Here is a 7556-nt window from a genome sequence, read left to right as displayed (position 1 = left end):
ACTCTAAGTTGACTCTTATGTATTGAAACACCTATATATTCAGTCACTTTTTGAATATATATATAGACACTTTGACCTTCCATGAATGTCTATGAATGTGAATCGACTTGTTTTTAATTATAAGATATGAAAAATAACGTATATTTGTGTTGTGAAATACTATGAATTGCAATATCTTCTAAAAGAGCAAATTGGTATATCTTTTACGTTTGCTATATTGAGGGGGAGTAAAATAATAAGCAATAGAGAAATAATCAATCAAAGAAGGGGGCTGAAGAAGTAAAATTGATCCCATCAAAAAGGAGGAATAGAGAAATTATATCCTTAAAAAGGAGAGTAAAGAATCTTGTTGATGCTGTCAAAAAGAGGAAGTAGAGAATCAAAATCAAGATTGAGCAATAAGCAATAAATCAAGATTGAGCAATAAGGAGCAATAAGCAAGAGAATCAAAATTGAGCAATAAGCAATAAAGAATGAGCAATAAGTAAATTGTTAAGCAAATGAGCACATGTGTCAAAGAATCAAAATCATCAGCTTTTTTTCTTTCCAAGCAAATGAACTTATAAGCAAATTTTAAATTTTTTAGCAAATTTTAAATTTGTCTTCAAACTGCTTATGATGCATTTCGTTCAAATACTTGATCATAATATTTAGGTGATTAATCTTCATAAATTTGAAATTCATGATTCAATACTTTATATATGCTTTTGCTCAAGTATTTTGTCATCATCAAAAAGGAGGAGATTGTTGCTCCTTGAATTGATTTTGATGATTACAAAGCATTTGAGAGGATTACTAATGATTTTAGTTTGAAAAAAGATTTATTGTATTTCAGGGGCAAAATCATAATTTTATCAAGATCTGATTCAGAAGCCTCAAGAGCAAGAACAAAAGATGTGCAATCTATTGGAGGCAATTTCAATATTTTTGAAAGTATATTTTGTAAGAAAATTAAGTTTATATTTTTGAGTCGACCCCATGAGTCGACTTATGGCTAGAAGGGCTGAATGGCATGCAAAATTTTTTGGCTGGCACACTTTGTGAGTCGACCCCATGGGTCGACCCCTTGGCATGAGTCGACCCTATGAGTCGACTTCTACTGCTCTACAGGCCAAAATTACAGAACAGTCATTTTCTACTCTTTTCCACAGAGGTCGACCCCATAAGTCGACCCATGAGCATGAGTCGACCCTATGAGTCGACCCCTGTGACGGAAAATTTTCACAACGACTAGTTTTTAACCTATTTTAATTGCATTTAATGTTCATTTAATGTGCTCTAACGGCTCTATTTCAGTCCAGATTACTCTCCATCATTATTTGAAGTTATATAAAGAGACTTAAAGGAGGGAATCAGATATAAGAAAGAAATTTTAAAAAGGTTCTTCAAGCATTCATTTCAACCCTAAGCAAGAGCCCATTAAAAGAGTTCAAGAAGCTTTTATTTCAAGTTCACCAACTCCTCAAGAGCTCATTCAAGTCTCCAACCACCTTGAGGAAATCAGAAAGAGATTCCTTCTAATTGTGTAAAGTGTATTTAAAGCTTTATTTGCTCATTAAAGGATCTTCATCTGTATTTCTGTGCAATTAATTGTAATACTCTTTTTGAGTTGTTGTTTTTGTTTTGGAAGGGTTCCAAAACGTGGAAAGATTGATCCGAACCTTGAATCAAATTGTATTGAGTTGGTTTGTACCTAAAAAATAAGTGTTCTAGCTTGGGATAGCTAGAGTCAGAGGTTCCGACGTTGTATTCAGGTTGAATACAGTTTAGTGGATTTGAATTCCCAAGTAGGAGCTTGGAGAGTGGATGTAGGTGCAAGGTTGGCACCGAACCACTATAAATCTTGTTGTTTGTATTGTGCTTACTTGCTCTCCTTTTAAATTTCTTTATCCTCTTATATTCTTGCATCCAACTTCCACACCTTACATAAATTACACTCTCCATACTTATCTCGCTCATTGTTAAATAATCTTCATAGTTGTAAGTTAAGTTTAAATTTTTTAAAAAACCCAATTCACCCCCCCTCTTGGGTTATATAGCTGGGCAACAAGTGGCATCAAAGCTCGGTGCTCTAGCCCTACTTTGATTTAACCATCAAAGAGCAAAGATCTATAGCAACTCAAGTTGGCACTTCTCAAGCCGAGGGGCAGTCCACAAACCGACCTCTACTTTTCAATGGGTCAAACTATACCTATTGAAAAGCTCAGATGAAAATTTTTATTCAAGCACTTGACTATGATATGTGGAGTATCATAGTAAATGGACCACACACACCCACTAAATCAATTGATGGTCTGAATCAACCAAACCCAAAAAAGAATGGGATGAGGTTGATAAGAAAATGGCTCAACTAAATGCTAAAGCCATGAATATTTTGTATTGTGCTCTAGATGCTAATGAATTCAATCGTATTTTAACGTGCATGTCTGCTAAGAAAATATGGAATAGATTAGAAGTAACTCATGAAGAAACTAATCAAGTGAAGGAGTCTAAAATTAACATGCTCGTGCATAAATATGAACTTTTTAAAATGAAGCATGATGAATCTATAACTGAAATGTTTACTTATTTTACTGATATTATAAATGGTCTAAAAAGTCTTGATAAGTCTTATTCTAACAGTGATCTCATGAGAAAGATTCTTAGGTCCTTACCAAGAACTTGAGAAGCCAAAGTGACTGCTATCCAAGAAGCCAAAGATCTGAACATCCTACCCTTGGAAGAGCTTCTAGGATCACTGATGACACATGAGCTGAGCATGAAACAACATCAAGAAGAAGAAGTCAAAAAGAAGAGGACAATTGCCCTCAAATCCATGGCATAATGTGATGAAGAAACTGATGATACAGAAAATGAGGAGCAGGATGAAGAAATGGCTCTCATTACTAGAAGGTTTAAGAAGTTTTTAAGGAAAAAAAAAAAAGGAATGAGAAAGAGGCCACCCACAAAAGGAGAACATAGCAAAGAAAAGGATAAAGACCAACCCCTTATTTGCTACGAATGCAAGAAATCGGACACTTTAAGTCTTAATACCCACAACTGAAGAAGGATCCCAAGAAGTACAAGAAGAAAGCCATGATGGCTACTTGGAGTGGAAGTGATGAGTCAAGCTCCGAAGAAGAAGACTCAAATGAACAAGCCAACTTGTGCCTTATGGCATATGAAAATGAGGTAAATTCTGTAACTCCTACTGACTTTACCTTTGAAGAACTTCATGAAGCCTTTTATGAATTAATTGATGAACTAAAGAAGCTAGGGGCAAAGAACAAAGAGTTAAAATCAAAGAATCAATCTTTACTAAGACAAAATGAGAGCATTTCAAATGAAAAATCTATCCTGTTTCAAGAAAATCTGAATTTAAAGAATGAAATTGTCAAGCTAAAACCAATAATTGATAAATTTACCTTAAGTTCTAATAAACTTAATATGATTTTGAAAATCAAAAGGCCGTTTATGATAAGGCTGGTCTTGGTTACAACCCCTTAAAGAAACAAAAGCTTCTAAAAAATATCTATGTAAACTCTTCAAACAACAAGTTCTCAAACATTACTTGCTTCAAATATGGTAGAATAGATCACAAATCATACACTTGTCTCTCTAACAAATCCATAAATTCTAATGCAAAGAAAATATGGGTTTCAAAAGGAACCATTGTGACTAACCAAAAAGACCCAAGAAAGCTTGGGTACCTAAAGTAAAAATTTGACTTTTGCTTGCAGGTGTGTCTAGCATCCCAAGGAGCAAACTGAAAATGATACCTTGATAGCGGATGTTCAAGATACATGATTGGTGATGAATCTCAATTCATCACACTTGATGCTAAAAATGGAGGGATGGTCACCTTTGGAGACAATGGCAAAGGAAAGATCATCGGTATAGGTAACATTGGTATCACTCCCTCCAAGTATATTAAAATATTTTATTAGTAGATGGTTTAAAATATAATTTATTAAGCATCAGTCAACTTTGTGATAAAGGATACAAAGTTATTTTTGAATCTTCTATTTGCATTGTAACTAGTCCTATTAATGAAGGCATTAAATTTGTTGGGCATAGACATGGTAATATTTATATGATAGATTTGAATGATCTATCCAAAATAAACATGCAATGCCTAGTATCCTTGAATGCCAAGATTAATGAGACTAGTTGGTTTTGGCATCATAGGCTTGCACATATTAGTATGCATTCACTTTCAAAACTCATTAAGAAAGAATTGGTTATTGGTTTATCCAAATTGAACTTTGAAAAGGATAGAATTTGTGATGCATGCCAACTAAATAAACAAACAAGAGTTTCATTCAAATCTAAAAATATTATTTCAACTTCTAGGCCATTAGAACTATTGCACATAGATTTATTTGGACCTACTAGAACTACTAGTCTAGGAGAAAAATGATATAGTTTTATAATTATTGATGATTTCTCTCGCTTTACATGGGTTTTCTTTTTGGCACACAAAGATGAAACTTTTCAAGTTTTCTCTAAATTTTATTGAAAAATCATAAATGAGAAAGGTTTTTCAATTCAAAATATTCGAAGTGATCATGGAACTGAATTTGAAAATCAAGATTTTGAAAAGTTTTGTGATGAAAAAGGAGTAGGCCATAACTTTTCGACACCTAGGACACCCCAACAAAATGAGGTAGTAGAAAGAAAAAATAGAACTCTTGAGAAAATGGCCCGTACCATACTATGTGAAAGCAACCTTCCAAGATACTTTTGGGTGGAAGCAATTAATACGGCATGTTACATATTAAATCATACTTTAATTAGACAAATTTTAAAGAAAACTCCCTATGAGCTTTGGAAAGGAAGAAAACCAAACATTGCATATTTTCATATTTTTGGTTGCTGATGTTTTGTGTTAAATAATGGTAAAAAAAGACTAGAAAAAATTGATGCAAAATTCGATGAAGTAATTTTTCTTGGTTACTCCTCTTCTAGTAAAGCCTTTAGAGTTTTCAACAAAAGAACCTTAGTAGTAGAGGAGTCAATACATGTTGTCTTTGATGAAACTAACGATCTTCCTTCAAGAAAGAATGAAGGTTTTGATGATGCAGATCCTCTTATAGAAGGGATAAAGGAGATCACTTTAAAAGATTCAACAATTCAAGATGATGAAGAACATGAAGACAAACAGGATGAGGAAGGTGAAGAACAATAAGAACAACCTCAAGGTACAAATAATCTACCCAAAGAATGGAGGTATGATCACAATCACCCTAAAGAACTAATCATTGGTGATCCTACACATGGTGTAAGAACTCGTTCTTCACTTAAATATGCATTCAATCATTTTACTTTTGTCTCTCATCTTGAACCCAAAACTATAGACGAAGCTGAAAAAGATTATAATTAGATTAATGCAATGCATGAAGAACTTAATCAATTTGAAAAAAATAATATATGGACCTTAGTATCAAGACCTAAAAATTATTCAATAATTGACACAAAATGGGTATATAGGAATAAATTAGATGAACATAGAAATGTAATAAGAAATAAAGCAAGATTGGTTGCAAAAGGTTATAATCAAGAAGAAGGAATTGATTTTGATGAGACTTTTGCACCTGTTGCTAGATTAGAGGCAATTAGACTCTACTTACATATACTTACTTTATAAATTTAAATTATTCCAAATGGATGTCAAAAGTATTTTTTTAAATGGATATATTGCTGAAGAAGTTTATGCAGAACAACCCTTAGGTTTTGAAAATCATGCTTTTCTTAATCATATTTTTAAATTAAATAAAGCTCTATATGGTTTGAAACAAGCACCCAGGGCTTGGTATGAAAGGCTCAGCAAATTTTTACTTAATAATAATTTTTCAAGAGAAAATGTAGACACAATCCTTTTCATTAAAAGAAATCAAGATGATATATTAGTTATACAAATATATGTTGATGATATTATTTTTGAATCTACTAATGAAACTCTTTGTCATGATTTTGCAAAGCTCATATAGAGGAAGTTCGAGATGAGCATGATGGGAGAATTACATTCTTCCTCGAACTCCAAATCAAACAAACAAAGGAAGAAATCTTCATCACCCAAAGCAAGTACACAAGAGAATTACTTAAAAAATTTGGAATGGAGAACTCTAAAGCAATTGGCACATCCATGAGCCCATCATGTAAGCTTGACAATGGTGAAGAAGGTAAAAGTGTAGACTTAAAATTTTATAAAGGCATGATTGGTTCTCTATTATATTTAACTACTAGTAGATCTGATATTATGTTTAGTGTTTGTCTTTATGCTCGCTTTCAATCAAATCCAAAAGAATCATACTTGAATGCAGTTAAAAAATCCTTAGATATTTAAATGGTACACAAACTCTAGGATTATGATATTCTAAGGACTCATTAATTGACTTAATAGGATATTCAAATATCGATTTTGTTGGATGTAGATTAGATAGAAAAAGTACTAGTGGAACTTGCCAATTTCTTGGAGTTAACCTAATCTCTTGGGTTAGCAAGAAATAAAATTTGGTAGCACTATCTACGGTCGAGGCCGAATATATTACAGCCAAAAGTTATTGTGCTCAAATCTTGTGGATTAAGCAACAACTCGAAGATATTGGTATCAAACTCAATGAAACTCCCATAAGATGTGATAACACTAGTGCTATAAATCTCACTAAAAATTCAATTCAGCATTCTAGGTCAAAGCATATTGAAATCAGGCATCATTTCATAAGAGAACATATCCAAAATAAAGACATAATTCTTGACTATGTTTGTACTGAAAAATAATTAGCTGACATCTTTACCAAGGCCTTAAGTGAAGATAGATTTTATAAAATTAGGAGAGAACTAGGAATCCTTGATCCATCTGCTTAAGTGTCTCTCTGATTTCAAGGTATCACCATCAAAGATCTTTTTAGCTTAATTCTCATCTTTTCTTTTGAACTCAAAAGCCCAAAATTATCATTCTTATAATCAATTTTTGGGTAAACATACTTCTCCTAATGTTTCAAATTTTTTTGAAATTGTTTCATCATTTTTCTGAATTTTTCTGTGCCATGAGTCGACCCCTAGGGTCGATCCTAGGGTAAACTTGTAATAATGACTAAATCCTTTGGGCGCTCTCTTTTTGTTGGAAATCTCTCCTTGAGCCGACCCAACTCTCCACCTTCTTCCTTCCACCAAACCAAAAGTCTCCCTCTCTTCTTCCTCAAATCCAAGTTTTCTCTCAAGATCCTTCTCCCACCATCTCTCACCCTCTAAATCACCCTCTTGGAACCAAGTTCCTCCCCTTCTTCTTCTTCATTTGGAGCGATTCGAGCTAACCCTAGACTCTATCTGTCTCCTCCAAATCGGCACATCACTTCTCCAAAATCTTTATCTTTCCACTAAAAACCCTTCATCTCTCCCTCACATTTGCTCTCCTAAGTTCTGTGCTAGTCCTGCCTGTGCAAATGGCTCCCAAGATGAAGCTTTCATAGAGGAGGAAATCAGTTCGCAGGTTGGAGAAAAGTATGCACTGAAAGAGACTAGCAACTGAGTCTACTTCTGCTTCAAACCCTGCTCCTGGTTCAGCTTCAGCTTCA

Source organism: Elaeis guineensis, chromosome 1, assembly GCF_000442705.2.
Source record: "Elaeis guineensis isolate ETL-2024a chromosome 1, EG11, whole genome shotgun sequence".
NCBI lineage: Eukaryota > Viridiplantae > Streptophyta > Magnoliopsida > Arecales > Arecaceae > Elaeis > Elaeis guineensis.
The sequence above is the reverse complement of the archived record's forward strand: the minus strand, read 5'-3'. Positions refer to the sequence as shown.